The sequence below is a fragment of the Dromiciops gliroides genome, chromosome 3 (genome assembly GCF_019393635.1).
Source record: "Dromiciops gliroides isolate mDroGli1 chromosome 3, mDroGli1.pri, whole genome shotgun sequence".
Lineage (NCBI taxonomy): Eukaryota > Metazoa > Chordata > Mammalia > Microbiotheria > Microbiotheriidae > Dromiciops > Dromiciops gliroides.
This window is the reverse complement of record NC_057863.1, coordinates 552,505,523-552,532,792: the sequence shown is the minus strand read 5'-3', so window position 1 is coordinate 552,532,792 and position 27,270 is coordinate 552,505,523. Positions and strand designations below refer to the sequence as shown.

Sequence of the window (27,270 nt, the reverse complement as noted above, 5' to 3'; positions counted from 1 at the left end):
CCCTCCCCCCTTCCCCAAGACAGAAAGCAATCTGATATAGGTTATATATGTACAATCACATTAAACATATTTCTGCATTAGTCATGTTGTGAAAGAAGAATCAAAACACAAGGGAAAAACCTCAAAAAGGAAAAAAAAAAACACAAAAAAAGGAGAAACGGTATGGTTCAGTCTGCATACAGAATCCACAGTTCTTTTTTCTGGATGTGGAGAACATTTTCCATCACAAGTCCTTTGGAATTGTCTTGGATCATTGTATTGCTGAGAAGAGCTAAGTCTATCACAGTTGATCATTATACAGTGTTGTTGTTACTCTGTACAATGTTCTCCTGGTTCTGCTTACTTCACTCAGCATCAGTCCACTTAAGTCTTTCTAGGTTTTTCCGAAATCTGCCTCTGCAAAGCACTCTAAAAACATCTCATTTGATCCTCACAACCATCCTGTGAGGTAGGTGTTATTATTATTATTCTCATTTTTCAGATGAGTAAACTGAGGCTCAAAGAGAGATTAAGTGGTTGGTCTACTGTCACATAGCTTTTGAGTGAAGCCACGTCCATGAATTTCTCTAGGTGTGCCTTGAAATTTGTCAATATTGTGTTATTGCAAATGAATGAAAAACCACAGATAATTTTGCCATATATAGATATATAGATAGGTAGATATAATATATTGTATTATATCTATCTATATATATATTTACCCATGTATAGACTATGTATAGACTTATACATAGTATAAGTCTAATGTTCACCAAATAAACATTACCCATTCCATGTACCCACACATCTTGACCTTGACCTCAAAGAGAACACACAAAAACAGTGGCACTTATTGAAAAGTGACTGCAGGTGCCCAAGGCTCCTGAGCCACCCCAAGAGTTGCCATCTTAAACTTATCAGTCATACTGGTCCAGGAGCTGAGCAAGGGTAGAATTCCAGACACTGGGCCCTGCAGTCTCTGGATCCCACCCCACCCCATGCCTTCCCCCATTGACTTGCACCTCCGTTATGCTTCAATAATAAAAGTGCTTCACACTTCTCCCACCTTTTCTCATCTGATTTTCACAACAAGCCAGGTGAACATTGCAAGCAATTATCTCCCTTTAAAGATGAGAAACTAAGGAGAAGTTAAGTGGCCACACCCATATAGTAAGAGAAAAGCTGGGGCTTAAATATGCACCATGATAAATCCAAACCCACCTTCCTTCTGCGTTCTTTCCATCATCTTGGTCTGTGCTTCTCATGTTCCTGATGGTGATGACCATTGAGGTCATACACAACCTGCCTCTGCTTTTGTTCCTTTTTGTTTTTTTATTCCTGCTGTTTTTTCTCAGTGCCTCATGGCATATCCTTGTGTGTGTGTGTGTGTGTGGGGGGGGGATCATGTTATCTCCCCAAACTGCCCAGTATTAGAGCTGGAAAAGATCCTTAAGACCATCTCTTCCACTTCCCTCACTTTACAGAGCTGAGAGGTGCAGAGAGGACACCCAGTCACATAGCTAGTTAGTGGCAAGGCAGAGACTAGAACCCAGGCGTCCCAGGCCTCAGCTTCCTCCTTCCATGTCACCTTTATTCTTGTGATTGCTTATGAGATAAGTTAGCTGTCTTCCAAGGCTTTCACATGTGGTCCTCTTACATGGTTAGAGGCACAATGGGGGGAGCGGAAGGAACACAAGGTTGATTATTAGTCAGATTATTAGAACACTAGACTGATAATCCAAAGACCTGGGTTTTCTCCTTAACCACTTTCTCTTCTTGGTCAAGTTCCTTTAATATCGCTCATCTCAGTTTCCTCACCTGAAAAAAATGGAGATGATAGTCCTTATACTAGGAACCTCATGGGACTGTTGGGAGGGGGGAAAGGCCTTTGAAAATTACCAAGTGCTAGGGGGAAGCTATGTGGTGCAGAGGATAGAGCACCAGACCTGGATTCAGAAGGACCTGAGTTCAAATCCAGCCCTTAGACATTTGACACTTATGAGCTGTGTGACCCTGGGCAAGTCACTTAATCCCCACTGCCCCGCAAAAATCAAAAACCGTGAAAATTACCAAGTGCTGTAAAAATGGAAGCAGTTTTTTCATTCATTTGTGTCCACTGAGGAACTGCTGAACTGTGTTCTGTGGTTTGATTATTGCTGGCAATGGATTCCTGTTTTTAGGAGGTGGATAAGGAGGAGAGGGCAGGGCCATCTCAAGGATTCAGCTGGAGAATTTCTGTGGATTATTCACTTTCCATTTTCAATTCTTTCAATTGATCCCTGAGCCATCTGAAGACAATTAATCCAAAAGTCCCTTGTGAGACCCAGGATCTGGAGTGGTTTCTTCTTAGAGGGAATAGGGGCTCCTGCTTCAGACATACCGTCATTAATGTTGGCAGCATGGACTGCAACCTGGAGCTCACCTCAGAGATAGCTGTGAAGCCAGGCTCTCTCTGACCTTATTTCCTTATAGAGAAGTAACCCCCCACACACACACCAAGTGTCAAGAAAAGGAGGAGCTTCTGTCAATCCCGTTAATGAGATGAAGCTAAAATTTGTTTAATTCCTGTGAGGCAGCAGAGTGACCTGGGTTTGAATCTCTGCCCCCATGCCCCTCAAACTTTCTAGACTTACCTTGGGTAAGTCTCTTAATCTTTCTAAGCCTCGTCTGTAAAAATAGGGATAGTAATCACAGCACCTACCTCAGGAGGCCATTGTGAGGACCAAAGGAAATACTATCTATAAAGAGCATTGCAAAGCTTAAGACACCATAGAAATTCAAGCCATTTTCGATGTCTCACTTTAGTTGTTAGAGATTATTGTCACCATCACCAAGGATCACAGCGGGTCAAGTTGATACAGTGTTTTCTGAGATATGTCATGCAAACGTTATTTTTATTTTTGTCTATGGATGAAGAGTATGAGGCCTACAGGGATAAAGGGGCTTATCTAAGACCCCATGGAATTTAGGTGTTCTGAGGTCACCTTCAGATGTTATGCCTACCAGGAAAGCAGGGCAATGTAACTGTGGGGGCCAAAAAATTGCAGATGTTGTCAGTAGCCCAGAGGAAGATAGAGATTGGTCATTGCAGAGGGAGCTGGTAGGATTATTGGCCACTGGACAACACTGTGGAGAGTCCTGGAGTCAGGAGGATTCACGTTCAAATCCTTCCTCAGAAAGTAGCTAGCTGTGTGACCCTGGGCTAATCACTTAACCTCTGCCTGTTCTGAATTTACTCAGTAGTAAAATGGGGATAGTAACAGCAGCTGGCATGGTGCTTAGAACACTGCTGGGCCTGTACTCAAGAGGATCTGTGTTCAAATTCAGCCTCAGACATTTGCTAGCTGTGTGACCCTAGACAAGTCACTTAACCCTGTTTGCCACAGTTTCCTCATCTATAAAATGAGCTGGAGAAGGAAATTGCAAACCACTTCAGTATCTTTGCCAAGAAGATCCCAAATGGGATTATAGAGTCAGACATGGCTAAAACAACTCAGCAACATTTAGGAAAGGCTTCATGGAACAGATAGTCCTCAATCTGGCACTTTAAAGAAGGAAAGATGTCAGAAGATCATAGGATTTGGGCCTGGAGGGTAACTATAGTCCAAATCTCACATTTCAAAGGGGGTGGGGGGGGGAGTGACTTGTCCAGGACCACACAGCAAGTTAATCAATAGCTCAAGTAGGGCTCAAACCCGGATCCTCTGACTACAAATTGAGTGTTCTTTCTATAATACATAGGTAGTAGGGAGGTTGTGGGGGAGTCTGTTACAAGCATCTAATTTTTATCTGAAGTTTCTTTGGATGTAAATGAGGAACTTGAGGGTTGATTTTCGCTCCTGTAGCTAGAAATCCGACTTGGCCTTTTTGCTCCTTTATTCTGTGTTGTTTGCCATCTCATCCCTAGAGAATGGCCAAGCAGTGCTGGCTACAAATTGAGAGCAGAGCCTAATATGATTTCTGGACTGTTTATGAGAATCACTGTACATCTCACTGATAAATTCTATTATGGATCTATACTGTGGAAACAAGGCAAGAAAATTAGTCTGTGGTGGGAACCTCGTGGTACCCAAACTTGACAGTGGATCACACTCTGGAGCAATGGTTAATCTATTAGATGTGAAACAGATAGGAACCACATTGCCTTGTGGTTTCATTGTTCTACTGAAATAATACAGGACAGGGTCCAGCATTACTGTAAGTGTCTGTTGCCAGCCAAGACATGAAGTCGGGCTTGGAGGCAGCCTAGCCATATCTTAGGCTACTGATAATAGAATCTTGGTTGTTCAAAGTGAGGATGCCAACTTGTCCTTAGAATTGATGGTAGCTATTAGAGGCTTCAAAATAAAATTAAAAAACCCTAAATCCTATACAGGAAGCCACAATGGCATAACACATCAGAATTCCCAAATGCTAGTGAAGTCTGAGGATGGATTTACCCAGCCTTAAGCAAATGAAGGGGGAGAGTCCTGAGGCTGGAGCTAGGAACATGGGTTCAAAACCCACCTTTACTCCTTAATAGGCATGTGATCTCATGCAAGTCATGTTAGCACCACAAGCCTTTGTTGTCTGAAAAAAAAATGGGGCTAGTTGGATGTAATATTTATGTTGTGTCTTAAAGTCTGAAAAGTGTCTTACAGACATTAGTGATCATAGATCTCAAGTCAGGAGGGACCTCAGGGATCAACATTCTCATTTTTCTAATTGGGAAAGTGAGGCTCAGAGAGGCAATGACTTGTCCAGGATAACATGGATTGTAAGTGTTAAATAATATGTTATTTGATGCACACAAAAATCCTGTGAAATAGATCCAAGAGTTCTCTTTCCAGGACAGCATGATATTCATTCTCAATGAGAAGTTATGGGGAAAAAAATTTGCAATACTTAAGGAGTGATTGAAATGTAAATTATTGCTCTTCTTATAACCTCACTAAAATTGTAGGATCCTTAAGAGCAGGGTCTATGGGTTATTTATCCTTGTATCCTTCTCAATACTATAGATAGATAGAGCTAGACATACACCCACACATGCATATATACATATATTTGTGTGTGCGTGTTTATATATACCTTCAAATATAAATGCACAGATATCAGGCAATTCATAAATATTGACAATAAAAAAGGGAGGACATTATTCTCTTCCCAAATAGCCAGTGCTAAGCAGTGAATTCAATTTAGGGATCAAAGGTTAAAGTGCTTTTCCTCTTAATCCTTAATACCCTGATCCCTTGACTGTTTCATTAAAACTGAGTGACTTTGATTTTTTAAGAGAATATCTTTGGGGCAGCTAGGTGGCGCAGTGCATGGAGCACCGGCCCTGGAGTCAGGAGTACCTGAGTTCAAATCCGGCCTCAGACACTTAACACTTACTAGCTGTGTGACCCTGGGCAAGTCACTTAACCCCAATTGCCTCACTAAAAAAAAAAAAAAAAAAAAAAAAAAAAAAAAAAAAAAAAAGAGAGAGAGAATATCTTTGGTGAATAAGAAGGACACAGAGTGCCCAGAATGGTCCCTATGGAGTTTTCTAAGATACTCATCCCCAGACCTTGATTTGGGATACCAAAGGATGTCTCCAGTGACCTTGAATGATATTGGAAGGTTCCATAGAATGCTAAACACACAGAAGGCCCCTAGTAAATTGTTGTAGAATCAAAGAATCCCAGAGCTGGTAGAGACCATGAAAACAAAAATGTTATCATTAGAAGAGACCTTTGAACATAGAATTTCAGAAAACGGGACATGAGTTGGAATGGACTGGATGCAGAATACCAGAGCTAAAATGGTGCCTATTAAGTGAATATTCATTTGAATCCTGGGTCAGACACATAAGAGAACAATCTAGTCAAACTCCCTCCTTTTGTGAAAGAGGAAACTCAGACTCAGAGTGGAAATGCCTTGCTAAAGGTTGAACAGTGGGAGCTAGTGGCTGAACTGGGACCAGAACCCAGCGTTTTTCCTGCTTACCAATGGCTTGATCATTCTCATAGTGACAATAACCAGAATGAATATCAACTCACTTTGGGTGAAAAGGAAAGACTTACCCCAGAGCAATAGTAAGGTTGTATATGTTGCTGAAAAGGGAAAAAGGAAGAACGAAGTTCCCTTCTTGAGAGCCCTTGAGTTCCCTTCTTTTCTTTTTAAAAAAAAAATTTTTTTTTTTAATTTTTGTGAGGCAATGAGGGTTAAGTGACTTGCCCAGGGTCACACAGCTAGTAAGTGTCAAGTGTCTGAGACAGGATTTGAACTCAGGTCCTCCTGAATCCAGAACCGGTGCTTTATCCACTGCGCCACCTAGCTGCCCCCTTTCTTCTCTTTATTCCTTAAATGCCCTGACCCTGCATATTGAATTCCTACCATTTCCCGGAGCCCAACTCAAAATCCCAACCTTCAGGAAGCCTTCCCCATCCCCTTCTTGAGAAGCAATGCTCCTTCTCCCTAACCTCATAAAACACTTTGTTAGCACCTTTCTTATGTGCTTAGTTTGTTACATACATCTATCAAGAGTTATAGATGTAGAGATCTTCTAATCTACATCCCCTTATTTTGTAGGTGAGGGTACTGAAGCCTAGAGAGGTTAAATCGCTCATCCAAGGTCATGCAGATAAGAAGTATCCAAGACAGGGTTTGACCTCTGGTTCTTCGCTTCTGAGGGTAGTAGATTTTCCCATTGTACCATGTTGCATCACTAAAATTCTCCGCTAAAGAGAGGTGAGATCCGTAGTGCTTTGCAAATATTACGATTTTTAAGAATAATAACAAAGTCCTCCTATAAAGCTTCATAAGATCCTGGGACTGATGCCTGGGACTGTGATGCCAAACACAAAAACAAACCTACAGAAGTATAGGGCAAGCCCTGGAAGGTCATGTAAGTCTGGAAAAGCTTCTGATCCTAGCCCAGAAATGAGCTGTGTGTCTGTTATCTGGGTACCAACAAGACAAGTGTACAAGAGCTCACCACCATGGATAGACACAATACATATTGTCCCAAAAGTCTTAGTGAAGTTTCAAGCGTTAATATTTCCTGAATTAGAAAGGCTACAAACTTAGAAAGAACAACATTCAAAAGTTCCATTTTAAAGCATCTACGTGTTTCTTATTAAGATCCAACATACCCACCATTTTGTGATATATATGTAGACATACACACATGTACGTATATGTATGTATGTGTGTGCATGTGCATGTGTACATATGTGTGTATATACATATATATGTCACCCTAAAGCAGCTGGTGCTCAGCAAATGAAATGATTACATCTATAATTCTAATCTGCAAACCTTAATATCATCCAAAGAATAAGATTTCAATGTATACACGGCAGTTTTGATGAAGAAAAAGTCTAATGGTGGTAGATTCAATGACTGAGGTGGCCATACCAGATTTCTTGTAATAAATAATCCACAGGTCTGAAAAAGTGTTATGCAGAAACTACAATGCGCACAATGCATAATTACAAGGTGCCCTATCTTGTTAAAATTAACGTTTTAAATTTATTATTCAAAATTCACAAAACTAAATCATATAAAACATAAATAATTTAACTTTCAAATTTGTATAAGTTTATACCATTTATACTTCTGAAGTTATTAAAGCTAAAAATTGCATTAAGACTTTTGGGACATCCTCTCTATATATACATACATATATATAAATGTTCAATGATTTTAGTCATGTCCAACTCTTTGTGACCCCATTTGGGGTCTTCTTGGCAGAAATACTGTAGTGGTTTTCCATTTCCTTTTCCAGATCATTCTTTTGGGGGGGGGTAGAGCAATGAGGGTTAAGCGACTTGCCTAGGGTCATGCAGCTAGTAGTGTCAAGTGTCTGAGGCCGTATTTAAACTCAGGTCCTACTGAATCCAGGGCCAGTGCTTTATCCTCTGCACCACCTAGATGTCCTTCCAGATCATTTCAAAGGTAAGGAAACTGAGGCAAACAGGGTTAAGTGACTGCCCAGGGTCATACAACTAGTAAGTGTCTGAGGCAAGATTTGAACTCAGGTTCTCCTGACTCCAGGCCCGGACCCTTTCTGCTGCATCACCTAGCTGCCTCAGTGTTCTAAATACCTGTCAAATGCATGTTCTAGATATTCATCAAATATTTCTACTAGGCAATAGACATAGCAGGGATTCTGTTTTATCTAAATTTAGTGTCTCCCCTAGTGCCTAGGACAGTGCTTTGTACCTCAGTAGATGATTTCTAAAAGTTTGTTGAATGGATTATCACTTGATCCCTTCACATACCTAGTACATATTATATATGCTAAGAATGGATTTGTAGAATTGGTGAATTCAACAAAAGATGGAAATGTAAATTGTGCTGCCTTTGGAGATTACCCGTGACTGAATGTCATTTTGCTCCTTACTAGCTGTGTGACCATCATATCACCTCTCTGGGACTCAGTTTCCTCATTGGTAAAATGAAAATGAGCTGACCTCTGAAGTCCCCTCCATCTCCAAGTGTAAGATCCTCTCAGCAGACAGACACACTATGGAGTCTGGGTTCCACAGTTGAGCAGGAACCCCTCTGTAGGCCATAAACATCTTGCTCTCTCCTTGCACGGCTCCTGCCCAGGGTTGCATCATGCCTTCAGACAGTGATGTGCCACACAAGTAGCATTCCTGATACCCTGGGGAGTGAGTTAGGGAACCTGGAACATCCAATCACTCCACACCCCTAGGGTAAGCCATCATGGAGTGTTAGAGCTGGGAAAGGACATCTAATTTGAATCCCTCATTTCACTGGGGACAAAATTGAGGCAGAGAGAAGGGAAGCCCTGGATCATGTAGCTGCTAAGTAGCAGAGTTGGCACTGAAACCAAGCGCTTCCAACTCCAAGTCAAGACTTCTTTCTACTGCTCATACTTTCTCTTTCCCTGCATCGTTAATAATAACACCAAGCATATATATAGTGTTTTACACTCTAAGTGCCTTATAAATATTATCTCATTGGATCCTCCCAGCAGCCCTGGGAAGTAGATGCTATTATTATTTCCATTTTACAGATGAGGAAATTGAAATTGAGAAGGGTTAAGTGACTTGCCCAGGATCACACAGCTATTAAGTTGCAATGGTAGAATTTGAATGTAGATCTTCCTGACAATAGGTTGGTATAAAGGGGGGCACTGATTTTTACCACTGACAGACAGTGAGTCAGTGGCAACATTGGGAAAAACACCTGAATTTTCTGACTTTGAGTCCCAGATTTTATCTACTACTTTGAAACCAACAAACTATACTATTATCATCTGGGAGTGTCTTATATTTTTCTCGTCTTAAAAAAAGAAAATCAAAATCTTTAAGTAGTCATTGGCAGTTCCTTTGCAGCATATGGTAGCATTCAGTACAGAAGTCATTTTTAATGTTTCTATTATTTAACGGATTGATCTTAACTGTTTATCATGTCCCATACTGTAAATAGAAACTGTTTAAGAAGCATGATGCATTATAGATGGCAACAGTGAAAGCCTGTCATATTCGCTATGCCTTTGCAAGGCTTAGGAAGATGGAACCACTTAAACAGTCTAGGTTTTAGGGTGAAGGGGGACAAACTGTATCTTTCTTGCATACAGAACTCAGAAGGCAGTCCTGAAACTATATTATGCAGATTTAAGAACGTTTCCCAGACTAGACAATGAGAATGGGAACTCTTACTTCTTGCTAATTCCCAACCAGGAAATTGTCTTTTGCAGGAAGGATGATGTGTCATACATGAAATTTGAGATAGGAAGAGAGAAATCAAATTTCAAAACCTCAAAGTGGGAAGGGACTTTAGAGTTCAGCGCAACTCAGTACCCACCTGAAGCATGAATCAAGTCTACTATATCCAGGACGAATAATAGTCTTTGCAAAACAGTTCATTCCATTGTTGGACAGCTCCTATTGTTTAGCCTATGGTAGGCTTAAATATGCTCCCCTGCAAATTCTACCCAATACTTTTTTTTTTTTAGTGAGGCAGTTGGGGTTAAGTGACTTGCCCAGGGTCACACAGCTAGTAAGGGTTAAGTGTCTGAGGCCAGATTTGAACTCAGGTACTCCTGACTCCAGGGCTGGTGCTCTATCCACTGCGCCATCTAGCTGCCCCTACCCAATACTTTAAAAAAAAAAATTTTAAGGAAAGCAGTTTCAAAATGAACCAAAATGAAAACAGCCTGGGAAAAGTAATATAGGCAGGTTTGTGAAATATCTCAGCATCGGCCAACTTCATTCAGGTTTTTGTTTTTTCACCTGTGGTTTCATCATTATGGGGAAGCTCTGGTGAAGAAATTCCCTGTACCAATGCAAGTATGCAACTTGCCTAAGGTTTAGTGTTAGAGAGTTGTCTAGGGCATTGAGCAATTAAATGAATTGGCCAGGATTAGACAAGCAGCATGAATCAAAAATGGAACAAGAACTTAGGCCTTCCTGATCGGTAGGCCAGCTCTCTAGGCACTACGCCCATACTATCTCTCAATTCATTTAATAATTATGATTCAATTGTCTTTCTAGGACCAAAATAGACACAAGACAAAAATCTTAGCCTATCGAATTTTTTTTGTTTTTGTTTTTGTTTTGCGGGGCAATTGAGGGTCAAGTGACTTGCCCAGGGTCACACAGCTAGTAAGTGTCAAATTTCTGAGGTCAGATTTGAACTCAGGTCCTCCTGAATCCAAGGCCGATGTTTTATCCACTGCGCCACCTAGCTGCCCGCAGCCTGTACAATTTTAAGGACATAAAGTCTTACATTCGGACGTGATTCTTGGATATACAAAGTTAAAGCTAAAAAGTACCTTGGAAAACCCAATTTTAGAATTAGATGGAGCAGAATCTCAGAACTGGAAGGGATCTCAGAGGTCATCTTATTCAACTTATATTCAAGAATATATTACATATTTGAATATATATACAGTATTTGATATTTTATGTATAAATATAAATAATATATAATACTTGAAAATTCTGCAGAATCCCCAACAAGTAGTCATCTAACTTCTGCTTAAAGACCTTTTATGGAGGAGGATACATATACTTTCTAAAGAATGCCACTTTTTTTTTAGACAAATGCTCATTTTTCAGCTTTTTGAGAACAGAGGATATTGGAATTGGATGGACCACTAAATCTGAGCCCCTTATCTTGCAGAGAAGGAAACGGTGACCCAGAGAGCAGTAACTTGGCCAGAGTCACACGGGGATTCAGTGGAAGGAAAACAACACCATCATAAACAAACAAAAAAAGGAAGCCGATATTTCTTAATTCTTGATCCAATGTTTCTCATAATGCCATACCCCAAACATTTAAAGAAAAGGATAGGCCATTGCTTTCTTCTTCTCAACAACCACCCCCATTGAGCAGCTCTACAAAAATGAACTTTGGATTGTGAAAATAGGTGGGGAAAATGCACTACATTATTATTACCATTGTTGTTTTATGCTCCTTTCAATCTAATATTTGGTTAATACTAGCATTTACCTTTACTCTCTCTCTCTCTTTTTGCAGGGCAGTGAGGGCTAAGTGACTTGCCTAGGGTCACACAGCTAGTAATTGTCAAGTGTCTGAGGCTGGATTTGAACTCAGGTCCTCCTGAATCCAGGGCCAATGCTTTATCCATTGTGCCACCTAGCTGCCCCTTAGCATTTACCTTCAAGAGAGTATGATATCATTGGGGTTGGTTCTCTCTTCAGCTACACAGGTCACAACTACTTGAGAGTTCAAGGGTTACCATAGGTTGAAAAAAAATCTATTACTCTATGTTATACATAGTATTAAGACTCTCTGATCTTAGTTTTTGAGATAGATAAACAGTTCATCACTAAACCTGGTACATAAAACCAAGCCATTCCACCATGCTGTTGTTCATTCGTTTTCAGTCATGTCTGACTCTTCATGACCCCACTTGGGGTTTTCTTGGCAGAGATACTGGAGTAATTTGTCATTTCCTTCTTCAGTTCATTTTACAGATGAGGAACTGAAGAAAGCAGGGTAAAGTGACTTACCCAAGGTCATACAGCTAGGAAGTGTCTAAGGCCAGATCTGAACTCAGGAAAAATGAGTCTTCCTGGCTCCGAGCCTAACATTATATCTGCTGAACCACTTAGCTATCTTTCTACAATCTTAACACCTAGCAGATATTATAGGCTATTGCTATGGCCTTTGAGAACATGGGATCACCCCCATACCACAGAGAGACATTAGAGTAGAACTTTAGTGGAAGGATAGTAATAACTATTGTTACTTAAAACAAGAGTTATTAATCAAAATGATATTAACCAGTGTGATTACACATTTCTGTAGAGGCCCAATAGTAGTGTTCTGGATATAGAGACAGAAAGACTTGGAATCAACTCTCCTTCCTCTGACATGTACCACCTGTTTGATCATTGTGTAATGTTTCTGAACCTGGAGTAATTATCTACAACTATATTTTAGTCTGATTTTGATCTACTGAGGGTGAAGGGATTTTTCATATTTCAATCCGTGACATCGCAGTCAGCTAGCACCTACTGTGTGCCAGGCTCTTTGCTAAGTTCTGGGACATAGGAACCAAAATAAGGCATCCCCTCTGCGGGTCTATGAAAGTTCCTTCTCTTTCATTATCTCCCCTCAAGAGGTGGTTGTTTCCCACTTTCTAGGAACTGTGCTTATTCACTGTTGGATTTCCTCTTTCCCCATCCCTGCTTGTTTGCATCCCTCCTCTTTCTTTTCTCTTCCTTTGTCTCTGTATTCCCTCACCCTCTCATTGGTGTGTGTGTGTGTGTGTGTGTGTGTGTGTGTGTTGAAGGAAAAGGCCAATTTTTCCAGAGCTTCGATTTGTCATTCTTACTAAATCTTTCTAAACCTAGTTTCCCCCTCTTCCACCCCGTCTCCAAATGACTCCCTTTATAATCCTGTGTGGTGTGTTTGTGCACATCTGTCTGTCAGCAAGTTGCACAAATCAATTAGCCACAGACAGTCACGCTCCGGAGCATACAGTGTTCCCACAGATGTCACTTACTGTTCAGCTAGAGGAAGCCCATGGGGAGGGGGAGGGGGGGCTTTTGAAATGGGGGTGCCAGGGTGTGATGGCCACAAAATGAAAGTGGTTAGTAGCAGGTCTCCTCACTCCCTCCCTCCCCTCCCCGCTTGTATCTGAAGGAGTTCAGTGCTTTAGCCTCCAGAGGTGCACACGTGTATACGTGTGTGAGTGTGTGTGTGTGTGTGTGTATGTGTAAGCCACCCCCCCCAGCCTTTAGGGGGTATCATGTGTGTAGTAGATACCTTTTTTCTTTGGAGTCAGGAAGTCCTGGGTTCAAATCCTACTACAGATTCTTAGTTTTATCAGTTTTCCCTTCTGTAGAATGGGGTTGACAGTGTCTTGCCTCACAGGGCTGCTGTGAGGAAGAGATGAGATCATTTATACAGTGTTTTGCAAGCCTTACAAAGGACATATAAGGGTCAGTTAGAATTATGATCATCTTACCTCTCCTTCCCATGATTGGATTTAGTCTGAGACATCTGGCTAGAATCTAATGGAGTCTGGGAGAGAATCATTTGGCAGCTCCAGGCAAGGGCTGGAGTCATGGGCCAAAGTCTTGAATCCACCTGGAACTCCCCTGCTACTTCTAGTTACTTTGGTTTTTTTGTTTTTTGTTTTGTTTTTGCGGGGCTATGGGAGTTAAGTGACTTGTCCAGGGTCACACAGCTAATAAGTGTCAAATGTCTGAGGCCGGATTTGAACTCAGGTACTCCTGAATCCAGGGCTGGTGCTTTATCCACTACGACACCTAGCTGCCCCCTTCTAGTTACTTTGGAATCTCAGTAAGGTCTACTGACATCCCCTTGTGGCTCTTGGGGAGGGACACCTCCCACCTCCACTCATTTCTGCTGCCACCAAGCTATCCCTCTAGACTTAAATGTGCTTTCCCTTCAATAGACCCAGGCCAAAAGTGAGTTTCTAAATGGATTTACTCGCAGTTAAGTAAATAAGAATATATGCATGAGAATATCTCCAGAGAGCTATAGAAATACTGAGTTACATGGCCTCCATATCCTCTTCTTGATAATCATCACTGCATAGCCAAAGCTTACTATGATAAAGCAAGTCCTTGGCCTTAGGAGTCCTAGGTTCAAATTCCAACTCCAGCATTTCCTAGCTAGGTGACTAAGGGTCCCTTCTCCTCTCAGAATCTCATTTTCCTCATCCATAGCATGGAGAGTCATGTAAAGTCAAAGCAGGGACCATTTATTAAGCACCTACTATGTGACAGGCACCAGGCTAAACCCTAGGGATACAAAGAAAGACAAAACACAGGCCCTGTTCTAAGGAGCCCACAGTCTGATGGGGGTGAAAACATGTAAACAACTTCGTAGCATAGACAGGATCAATCGAAGATAATTAACAGAGGGAAGGGGCTAGAGTTAAGGAGGACATGGAAAAGCTTCCTGCAAAAGGTGGCATTTTTAGCTGAGATCTGGAAGAAGTTGGAGAAGCAATGAGGTGAGACAGATATGGAAGATAGGATATGGAAGGGCAGATATGGAAGATAGCCAGTGAAAATGCCTGGAGTCAGGAGATGGAGCATCTGTTGTGAGCATCAGCAAGGATGCCAGTCAGCAGTCCCTGGATCCTTTGAGTCAGTAAGACCTGAGTTCCAGGTCCAGGTCAGTCTATGACCTTACTACTGCCCCTAGGCATTCTCTAGGATTATCAACTGCAGAACAATTAAAGACCTCCATCAGCAGTGACTTGCCTCAGGGAGAATTCGTCATACAAATTCCTATTTCCTTGAGCTGTTGAGAGAAATATACTTTATAAGCCTTATAGGATTATAAAAATAGGAGGTACAATTATTTAGAATTCATTGAAGATAGCCAGACAGAGTGAGGTGATACTTTGGAAAATGTTTATTTCAATAGTGGTGGAATGCTCTCCATAGGGGAAGAATCTACTTTAGTCAAAATATGTTGTGTCTGTATATATGTGTGTGTATATATATATGTATATATATATATATATATCATTCAAATGTGTATATGTTGTTGTGTTGTTTCAGTCATGTCTGACTTTCTGTGATCCCATTTGGGGTTTTCTTGGCAAAAATACTGGAGTGGTTTTCCTTTTCCTTCTCCAGATCATTTTACCAATGAAGAAACTGAGGCAAACAGGGTTAAGTGACATTCCCATGGCCACACAGCTAAGAAGTGTCTAAGGCAGGTTTTGAACTCAGGTCTTCCTGACTCCAGGGCCAGTGCTCTGTCCACTGTGCCACCTAGCTGCCCTGGATATGTGTGTCACATATATGGATATATATATATATATATATATATATATATATATATATATATATATATATATATATATATATATATATACTCTGTGCGTATATACACACATACACATAGTCTAAATTTGTATATGTATATACCCTCTTAAATTCAATCCTAAAACTTGTATTTAGGGCTTTGGGCAGAGTAGAGACATAGGGGAAGATATCATTCATTGCTACTAGGGATGTTCCACACTTTTACCATACTGCATGACTACCCAAAGGTCCAGGATAGCTTTCAAGGTCCAGACAACTGGCCCAGAGTGATCTCTTTTCTTCAGTTCAATGCTCCTTCAGTAACTGTATCTTATGGTTGATGATTGAACCTTTTGGTACCTACAGGGAGAAGCACCTGATTCCGTCCTTGTCTATTCTTACCTCAAGTGGCCTCCCTCCAAAAAGCTTTAGCTAATTTGATCTTTAGGCATCTTAGGACCCCTTTGATTTTGACATTCATGTTGAAGCTGGAGCTATGGGTTAAACCTGTTTCATCTCAGAAGTTGTAGACTTGGTTTTGTAGGGCTAACAAGTACTACTCCATTGGCCCTTCTTCTTCTCAGGTATCCTGGTACAATACCTAGATCTAACCAGCAACTTTTGGGGGAAGAGCTTATAGAAGCTAGAATATCTGCACATTAAGCAGGGCAGACTGCCTTTTGGATATAGCTCTACCATAAGAAAACAATACCTGCCCTCAGGGAGCTTATAGTCTAATGGAGGAGAAAACCTCCAAACAATTATGTATAAACAAAATATATACACTATAAATCAGAAGTCATCTCAAAGAAAAGAAATTGAGATTAAAGAGTGGGAGATTTTTGTTGTTATTTTATTTTGTTTTGTAGAAGGTGGGACTTTAGCTGACACTTGAAGGGAATGGGGAAGCCAGGAGGTGGAGGGGGTGAGAGGGGCAGTTCCAGGCATGGGGGGCAAGCACTGAAAATGCCTGGAGTCAGGAGATAGAGTATCACATGTGCAAGGACCAGCAAGGAGGCCAGTGTCATGTCACTGGGGTACAAGAAATACACATTTGAGTGCAGCCTTTATTTCACCATCTAGCAAAAGAACACCGCATGGCTCCTGCCACCAGCTATAACCAAAGAAGACACCTCTTCACATTGATGACAGAAACAGAAATCCCTTAAGATGAGGCAAGCCAGTCATAAAGAGCATGGCATGGAAGAAGGATTGCACTTGTTCTGCTTGCTGCCCCACCCTCAACTCCCCTCAAGGGCAGACCCAGCAACAGAGGATGGAAATGGCAGTGACAGATTAAGACTTGATAGTAGGGGCTGGGGCGAATTCCTAACTGCTAGAATCCTCTTAAGTACAGTGAACTGTGTTGGTCCATCACCACCACCACCATCACCACCATCATCACATCAAGGTTTACAAAGCACTTTACACATATTGCATTATAAAATCCCTTACAACAATCCAGGGAAGTAAGTGCAATTATTACCTTCATTTTACGGATAAGCAGCCTAATATAGATAGAGGTTAAGTGAATGAACCAAGGTCACATAGCTGACCTTGGTGTCTGAGGCTGGATTTGAACTCACAACTCTGTGACTCTTGGTCCAACACTCTATCTACTTTGCCATCTAGGTGTATAATGGGTTCCCCTTCATTTGGAAGTCTTTTAGTGTATTTTAGATGACCATGTATTGGGTAGAATTGATTCTTGTTCAGGTATGGATAGGATTAAATGGCCTATGAGATCCCCTCGGATTTTTAGATTCTATGACCTATTAGCTATATGATGGTGAGTCATTTTACTACTTCACCCCTCCATTTCCTCATCTGCAAAATGGGAATGATTTTACCTTCTCTGTCTGCTCCAGTGTTCACAAAGTGATATTAAAAAGAGACAATGTAGGCAAAAACGTTTTTGAAAACTGCATAGCATTAACCAGATGTAAGATATTACTGTTATCATTGACTACAATAGTTTGCAATTCAAGTTCTACCTACTTCAAGGGGCTCCACTTTCTTTTCTTTTCTTTCTTTTTTTTTTTTTGTTGTTTTGCAGGGCAGTGAAAGTTAAGTGACTTGCCCAGGGTCACACAGCTACTAAATGTCAAGTGTCTGAGGTCAGATTTGAACTCAGGTCCTCCTGAATCCAGGGGTGGTGTTTTATCCACTGTGCCACCTAGCTGCCCCTAGGGACCCCACTTTCTGATGCTAACTTGGAAAAGGACTTTATTTTCCTTCCTGTTCTGAATTTTTGCTCAAAAGAAAGAATTCAGGCATCCTCATTTAGGAGAATTTCCAGGTGTGGAATGCAATGATAGTTCTTCATTGTCTCCTAGCAACATCACATGGGATCCACTCACCATGTGAGAGAGGTGACAATTTCAAGTGGATGTGTTAAGTGTCAGTAATGGGCGCAGACCTGCCACTGATGATGAAGGGGGAAGATGTGATTTCCCCAGTGGGATGCAGTGGAAAGAGCCAGGCAGTGGACTCACTGAGACTCCCAGCCCAGTTCTATCCCTGGCTCTTACCACTAACTCAGTGTCTGATCTTGACAAGTTAAATATTTGTATGCCTGTCATATGAAAGAGGGATTAGACTTGTTCCTCCTGGCCCCAGAGGGTAGAACCAGGAGCAAAAGGTCCAAGCTGTTGAGAAACAGACGTCTGCTCCATATAGAGGGAAAAATTGTATAGTAGTATGAGCTGTTGAAAAGACAGAATAGGCTATGATGGAAAGTAGTGGGTTCGCCCTCACTCTAGACCAGGGCTTCATAGACTTTTTCCACTCATGACCCGTTTTCACCGGAGAGTTTTTGCCCACGACCCTGGGTATATAAGTATATAAAATAGGTAGACATAACCTTTTACTGCTGCCAAATTTTTCATGACCCTCACATTCTGTTATGTGGCTCCCATGTGGAGTTGGGACCCACAGTTTAACAAGCTGAGCTCTAGCAAAGATTTGACCAATCAGTCAACTTAATCACCACTTCCTGCCCATGTTGGAGAAGGGTATATTGATCAGGCTGGACTAGATGACCTCAAGGAGGTCCTGAGGCAGTTAGGTGGCACAGTGAATAGAGGGTTGGACCTGGAGTCAGTAAGAAGTGAATTCAAATTCATCACCGGAAACTTACTAGCTGTGTGATCCGGGACAAATCACTTAACCTTTGCCTCAGTTTTCTCATCTGAAAAATAGGGATAACAATATCACCTGCCTTATAGGGTTATTATGGGTATCAAATTAGATAATATTTGTAAACCACTTAGCACAGTGCCCCACACCTAGTAGGTTCTTAATAAATGCTTATTCCCTTACCCCCTTCCTTTCCTATCCTAATCTGTAATTGTGTGAATTACCCTTTTGTCTGAATCTCGGTCTTCATCCATAACATAAGGGCATTGTTCAAGTTCTTTTCCTAATGCCCCTTCTAGTGCTAACATTCTATATTTCAGTCTTTCCCAGCTTTGACATTCTGTGTTGAAAAGTCCCTTCCAGGTTTGACCTTCTATATTCAAAGGCCCCTTCCAGCCCTGACAGTCTGTGCTTTAAGAGCCTTCCCTTCTCTGACATTATCGACCTTTGTTCTTTTATTCTGTGTAGTAAGGTTCATTCTAGCTTCAATATACTGTTGACTCTATGTGACCAAGTGCTTGTCAAGTCAGGTACCAATTCAGATATCTGCATTGGATGGGCCTGATTACTAATTGCAAAGGAGAACTTTCTTGTGGTATCTCAAAAGAAATAGGAGATGCACAAAATTAGAGACATCTCCCTCCCAAATGGTCACATGGATTATTTGTGCCCAACCTGTGGTAGAGTCTTTCAAGCTTCTATTGGTCTGATGAGCCACAGCCCAACATACTGTACATTGACCCTGACGGTGATGTCACTTTGTTCCTCTTCTAGCACAAAGGACAAACAACGGGGACACATGATTGACTATTTCTTTGGGACTCAAGCTCACAGAATTATTTTGGGCTAAGGGTCCAGATGCACCTCTTGCAAACAATAAGGCATGATTTACAGAGCAGATATATTGATGGTCCTCATCAAAGACTCTTGACCTAGTGAAGTATGACTTCTCCCTATCCCCAAGCTTCCTTCTAGGAAGATCCAGCATATTTTTCAATGGGCTGAGTTATCCAAGTGGCAAGAGAATTATCTAGTCTTCAAAGAAGCATGCATAATATAAAAAGAAGTGCAATGAACATAGTATCAGAAGTTCTGCATTCTAGTTTCAGTTCTACATTTTAGTTGTGTGGCCTAGGATGATAGAATCAGAGGACTATAAATAGAGGAAGGTACCTTAGGGATCATATTTTTACAGAAAAGGAAACTCAGGCAAAAACTGAGGTTAAATGATCTTGCCAGTCACCCAAATATTAAATACCAGAGTCATTATCTGAATCCAGGTTGTTCAATTCAAAACACAGAATTCTTTCTGCAGTATAGTTTAGTTTTGTTGAAATAGGTTTCCCCCCTCTCTTTTATTATAGTCTATTCTTCACTAGAGGAGGGAGAATAAATTCATAGAGGAGAGTGAGATAAAAAAATCTATTAATAGGGGCAGCTAGGTGGCGCAGTGGATAAAGTACCGGCCCTGGAGTCAGGAGTACCTGAGTTCAAATCCGGCCTCAGACACTTAACACTAGCTGTGTGACCCTGGGCAAGTCACTTAACCCCAATTGCCTCACTAAAAAAAAAAAAAAATCTATTAATAAAATATAAGATTTTCTATAAAAGAGTTAGTGGCAGAGCCAGGACTAGAAACCAGATATCCTGACTCCTAATTCAAGTCCCATTCCATTGTACCATGACTTGGGACTCAGTTTTCTGATCTGTAAAAGTAAGGGGAATGATACTTGCTAGGCCTACCTCATGGAGCTGTTCTGAGATTTGAGTCAGATAATGAATAATAACTTAGAGTTCAAAGATACCTTATTTAAATGTAAGTCATCGTCACCATCATTACTACTACTACTACTACTACTACTACTACTACTACTACTACTACTACTACTACTACTACTACTATTACAATTATAAATAATGGTTAGAATATTGAACTTGGAGACAGAAAGATGAGTTTCAAATTCCGCCTTACACATTTACTCGCTGTCTGATACTGGGCAAGTCACTTAACCTTTGTTTTCCTCAGTTTACTCCTCATCTGTAAAATGAAATTAACAATAGCATCTACCTCACAGGATTGTTGTGAGGATCAAATAAGATCCTATTTATGAAATACTCTGCAAACCTTAAAATGCTATATACATGCTAATTATTATTATTATTATTAAACAGTTAATCACCAGGACCCTGAAATAGAGACTAGTAATAAAATAAAAAAGTCCTACTTTGAACATTTACTAACTCTGCTCCTCTGGTCAGCTAACCTCTGTGATCCTCAGTTTTCTCATCTGTAAAATAAATGGGTTGCATCCAATGACCTCTGAGCTTCCATCTCCCTCTTCAACCTATAATCCTGTGTGAAGTAAAAAGAAATGATGCAAGATGTTTAAAGTGCTATATGGTTCGATACTGGCTATTACTTGAAAGTTTTGTCTCTTTGGTCTAGAGTAAAAGGAGAATGGAAGTGTGTTTAGCAGACAGAGGAAGAAATTGAGTATGATTACATCATAGGAGCATGTCTCTGATTCTTATTCACCTGTATAAACAAATGACATTCTGTTTCATGATATTTCATGACCATAGCTGGTTAAATGGATCAAGACCTCTTGGGGATGCCAGAACCTTACTACAAGCCACCAGTATGATGAGATGTGAGAGAAATGTTTATTGCTATCTCATATAATAGCCAATTATTAAAATTGGGGAGATCCAAGCTCTTTTTTTGTTATTGTTCCTGTTCTATTTCCTTGTCCAGTCCTTAAGGACAGGGCTGATGAAAGATAGAATTAACATTCTCTTCATTCTGGGTATTGCTATGCCACTCAACTAGCTCTGCCTTGGGTGGGGGATATAGGTTCTTTGCCTAAGGCTAGGGGCTGTCTGAGTATAGGGATACTCTTTCTGTCCAAGAGTGACATGATGTCATTCTCAGCCCCTCACTGTAACATTCATTATCTCATTAATTGTTAAACAATCAAAGTTAATTTTCACCCTAGGGAACATTCCTCTTCCAATAGGCATATAAGCCCTGAGTCCACTGCCATTATGGTCTTTGATCTAAGACAGAGATGGCCAAATGGCCATCCTTTTATTAATAAACATGCTGGCATTATTAATAAAATAATTATATTTCACAGAAATTATGTCTTTCAAACCTTTTTAAACATCACAGATGCATTAGGAGAATTGGAATATCCCAAAGGAGGAAGATAATCATCACTCTGTCCTCTGTCCTTGGTCACACTACATCTGGAGCCCTGTGATTAGTTCTGAGGGAGTCACATTTTGAAAAGAACTTTGATAAGTTGAAGAGTATCTGGAGGCTTGCCAGTAGAGTGAAGGGTCTTGGGGTTATGGTCTCTGATGATAGGCTGGAGGATACGAAAGTGTGGCCTGAGGAAGCAAAGATGGAAGAAAACATGAAAACTGGCTTCATGAGGCTGAAGGTTGTCATGTGGAAGAGGGTTTACAATTCTTCCGCATGGCCCCAGAGCACAGAACTAGGAACAATGGGTAAACATTGCAGAGGGGTAAATTTTGGCTCAGTGCAAGGAAAATTTTCCTAATTAGAGCTTTCCAAATATGGGTGGATTGCCTGAAAAGTGAGGTCACTTCATTAACTTGAAAGAAATTTGTGGTTTCAAGATGGTTAACAATTTGTCACAAATGTTGTAGAAGAGAGTCATTGATAGGTGCATATTGGACCAGATATGGTGGCTGAGGTCTCTTCCAAGTCTGAGGTTCTGGGATTTGAGGATTCTGTGACTCTAAATAGTGTTGGAAATGAGTCAAAGTGGGGTTTTGGTTCCTCAAATACTTTTTATTCTTTCTTGATATACAATATTATATTTCTATATGTGTATTTATGTATACCTATGTGTATGTATCCATACACACAATGATCTTCTAAGATGTGTACTATATGGTACAGTAGAAAACAGTTCAAATTGCATCTCTCTTCAAGAGAACTTTCCCTTTCCCCATAACTGTTAAAGTCTTCCCATTTCAGATTACCTTCATATCTATTCTCTCTCTCTCTCTCTCTTTCTCTCTCTCTCTCTCTCTCTCTCTCTCTCTCTCTCTCTCTCTCACTCTTTCTGTATGAAATATATGCCTAGCTATTTACACACCCCTCTCCTGCCGTTAAAATATATGCTCTCTCTGGGTCAAGAAAACAATAATAATAAAAATTATACTTATAAAACACTTTAAAATGTCTAAAACTGTGTGTGTTTGTGTATGTGTGCGTGTGTGTGTGTAGAGAGAGAGAATTTCATTTGATGATCTCATCAACACAGTATTAGACTATTTTATATATGTAGAAACTGAGGTATGAATAGATAAAGCTATTTGCACAAGATCATGTGACTACTAAGTGGCAGAGTCATTATTAACAATATCATTTCTCATTTATACCACCTAAGCTATTATAAATGGTTTTCCTACTCATTTCATGAATATACAGAATTAGAAACTCAGAAACGCTCTCTGACTTGCCTGAAGACACACAGACAGTGCACTTCTGAGGCCCCGTGAGATCCTGGGTCTTACAGCTGCCAAGTCCACTGTCGTTCCCACTGTCTTACATCGTCTCTCCCCAGGATAAACTCAAGAGAGTGTCAAGGGGGTAGGTCGTTGGCCAAAGAGTTGGAACAATGAATAAACATGACCAGCATCTGCTTGGTCTCCTGTTCCCATTAACCTGATGCATTGCCCAGGAGCTGAAGTTATAAAGGTAATTACAGTAAACAGAACCCATTTGGAATCCTCCAGCAAACATGATCAGGAAAGAAAGATGGGCTGAGGAAAAGCCATTACCCCTTGGAAGTTATGGAAGCTCCAGTAGTTGGAGATTTTCTGCTGTGAATTTCATCAGCCTAAGAAATAGCAGCCTGAATGAATCTATCCCTGCTCACAAGTGTGTTTAGATGGTAAATAAAATGAATTACCAAAGTATTCCAGCCAAGTGCAGTTTCCTGAAATATTTGTCTTGGTAATTTAGGTAGGATCAGTTGGGTTGCCTGCTTCCCGCCCCCCTCTGGGTGTTTGTTCTGTTTAGACAATGCAATTGCACAGTTCTGGAAAGGAAAGCAGTCAGCTTCTGAGCCCATCAAGGGACTGGAGGAACAAGCCAGGCTTGGGAAAGTGCACTAAATTGGGAGTCAGGAGACCTGGGTTCTGGTTGGTGCTGTGCCACTAATTTGATGTATGACCTTAGGCAAGTCATTTTCTGTCTCTAGGTCTCAATTTCATCAGAAAATGAGGGTGTTGAGCAGAGGTTCAAGTTAGCCTATAAAATCCTCAATGGAACTGCTTATTTTATTGGATGCTTGGTAACTTCAGATTTAAAATGGGTAAAAATTTAGCATCAAATCAATAAAATGAGGGTGTCAGATTCTCTTCCAGGTGGACATTTTATGTTCCATGTTCTAGCTTTCTCTATTCAAAGCCTCCTTTTAGCTCTTACATTCTAAGTTATAAGGTTCTTCCCATCTCTGACATGTGGCATTTGCTCATTCATTCATTCATTGACTGAATGAGCATTTATTAGGTCTGTGCTATATTCTAAGCACTATGGTATGCACTGGGGACACAAAGACAAAAAAATGTCCCTACCCTCAAGAAGCTTACCTTCTTTAGGAGAGAAACAATATGTATCTAGACAAGTTAATACAAAATATAGACAAAGTATATCAAAGTGATTATTTAGAAACTGGGGTGGGGATGGGAATCAGGAAAGGCCTGGTATAGGAGATAGCACTTGAGATGCTCCTTAGAAGAAGCTGGGGGGGTGGAGGTAAGGAACAGGCTTATTCTAGGCCTGGGGACCAGTCTGTGTGAAAGCACCAAGTTGGAAGATGGAATGTTTTGTTTGGAGAGAAGCGAGTAGGCCAGTCCAACCAGAATGTGGACTCTGTGAGGAGACTTTATGTGAAAGCAGTCTGGAAAGAAAGATGTGACTTTACATGCCAAGTGGAGGCAGTGGGGAGCCCTTGAGCAGGGGCGGGACATGCACAAACCTGTGTCTTAGGAACATCTGTTTGGCAGTTGTGTAGATGATGCCTTGTAGAGGGGAGAGGATGGATGCATGGAGGCCAAGAGGAGGCAGTTGTAGTAATTCATTGAGGAGGACTGAGGGCCTAAATAGGGAAGTGTCTGTGTTCTGTGATTGTGGTTTGGTTTTTGTTTTTGTTTTGTTTGTTTTGCTTTGCTTTTACAAAGGAATAAAAGAAATCTCAGGTCCTTAGGGCAGTATGTCAGGGTCATTTACTCAGAAGACTGAGAAGATCCATAATAGGCTGGCCTGTTTCACAAGTGACTCCTCCCCAAATCCTTGGGAGTGATGAGAGCTTGATAATGTAATCTGCTAATTCTATTGCATGCATTTTCCTCCTTTTGGCTGCCTATTATAATATTGTAGGTTGTCTGTGTAGTCAAAAGAGCCCTAGGCTAGTACTCTGGAGGCCTGGGCACTGAGCCTGGGTTATACTCTCACACGTGTGTATGCGTGTGCATGGATGGATGGATGGATGGATGGAGACATGTATCAATAAATAATAAATGGATAAATGAATGAATGAATCCAATCTAACCAAAAGTTCTCATTTTGCAAATGAAAAAACAGGCCCAGAGAGAACCTCGCTTCTCACTATGTATCAGTCCAGCTATGAAAGGAGCCTTTATCCAGAACTGTGTAAATTGAGAACTCCTTTCAGATTATTTTAATATGCAAAGCAATGGCTTGAGACCAGTCAGTATGGCTTCTCATCTAGGTTCTTCCAGTGACTTGCTGGGTACTTTGTAAAAGTCTCCATGACAGCCATTATTGTTAGTAGAGAATAATTCTGTCTCTTTTCATGGCCTATGTTGTTATCTAGTCATATCCAACTCTTTGTGACCCCCATTTGGGGTTTTCTTGGTAAAGATACTAGAATAGTTTGTCCTTTTCCTCTCCAGCTCATTTCTAGATGAGGAAACTGAGACAAATAGGATTAAGTGACTTGCCCAGGGTCACATAGTGTCTGAGACTGGATTTGAACTCAGCTCCTCCTGTTTCCAGGGCTGACACTCTATCTCCTGTGCCACCTATCTGCCCCTCATGGACTATACTGGAGGGATAGTTGAGCCCAGATGGTCTCTCATCTCCTTCTCTCCCTCCCTCCCTCCTCCTCTTTCTTCTTCTTCTTCTTCTTCTTCTTCTTCTTCTTCTTCTTCTTCTTCTTCTTCTTCTTCTTCTTCTCTTCTTCTGCTTCTGCTTCTGCTTCTTCTTCTGCTTCTTCTTCTGCTTCTTCTCTCTCTCTCTCTCTCTCTCTCTCTCTCCTATTGGTTAGATGACAGAGTACAAGATAATTACCACTGGTAATGATCCCATTAGTCTTTGAGAGCTCAGACTCAGTGAGGGGAACACGAATCAGAAGGGAGATATGAACTAGAATCAGTGCCTACACTGGCTTTCTATCCAAGCTTTACTAGGCTAAACTGTCACCTCTTCCACCAAACGAATATTGGTCACAGAGATCCCATTCATAATGGTAGTGGATTGAGTCTACATTATTCTCTGGAGCTTTTGAAGCTGAGAAGATTTGGGAGTTTGAAGGAATGGAAGCTGACTATCAGACAACAGTTTCAAATGGAAGCCACAAAACTGGATGTGATTAAGAGCAGAATGCAGAAAAGCCCAGACTCGATAATGAGAGATGTGATGGAGCAGCTGCCCTCCACCCTGCCTGGATTCCCCAAGGAGTCTTGTTGTCAGGCCTGGGCACCATATTTTTGGAAGGACATAGACAAGCAGTGGGAAAGTATAACATAAAGCAATGAGTGGTAGAACTAATATTAAATACCATGATGTACCAGCTGAATGACCATGAGCAAGTCACTTTACCTTTTGAACCTCAGTTTCCCCATTAGTAAAAGGAGGATGTTAATATAAATGGGGAAACTGAGGCTCAGAAAAGCTAAATGACTTGCTTGTGATTTTCTTTCCATATTTTTCTGCCTCTCTGTGCCTCGGTTTCCTCATCTGTAAAATGAGTAGATTGGATTGCATGGCCTCTGAGGTCCCTTGTAGCTTTAGATTTATGATCTTAACTCTGAAGATAGGATTAATGGGATGTTCCCTCTACAACCTTGTATAAGTAAGTGCCCACATCTTTGGAAAGATTCTACTGACTTGCTTGTTTTGCTTGGCTCTGTATGTTTATTATAAGGATTTTCTTTTTCTTTTCTTTATTTTTTTCCATGGTGGGGGAGGGGAAGTTCCAATATGGTGACAGATTAGGCAATGAGTATCTTATTCATTGCTGGATTGGTGCCTGGCAAGGAGAACTGTCATTTCATTCTCATTTAATTTCTGGCTCTTGCTTAGGCACTAAATTTTCAAATTTCTTACCTAGAAGAGATCTTAGAAAGCAAAGAGTCATACCTGAAAGAGGTTTTGGAATACCAAATGTAGAACATAGCAATAATGATAATTACAACAAGAACAATAATAGCAACAACAATTGCTAGCATTGTATTATTGTGCATTGAGTTTTGCAAAGTGCTCTATCTCCTTTGATCTTTAACACACAGAGTAAATATGTGTGCTATGTATGGTTGGAAAATGGCTAGAGGCCAGGATCCAGGTAGGATAAGTCAAAAACCTTATTTATCAAAGCCCAGGGATGCAGGGACAGAATCCACACAATCTTATTGTGAGGTCGAAGAGGATGGCTGGAATGGAGGCAAGAGAAGAAACCCCCAGGGTCTGAGTGTGACCTGTATCACACAGAGTCGATGGCAGAGACTGGCCTTGAGCTCAGGCCTTCTAGCTTTGTGTCTGAGGACATCTCTACTCTGGCAGGCTGTTTTCATCAGACCCAGGCATCGGCTCTCTTGGCCCCAGGCTCAT

General features: G+C 40.9%; 1 protein-coding gene across 1 annotated transcript in view; it reads left to right on the top strand.

The window, feature by feature from the left end:
* The window catches only part of TENM4 (teneurin transmembrane protein 4), a 1,214,428-nt gene that overhangs the window by 122,030 nt on the left and 1,065,128 nt on the right, over positions 1 to 27,270 (top strand).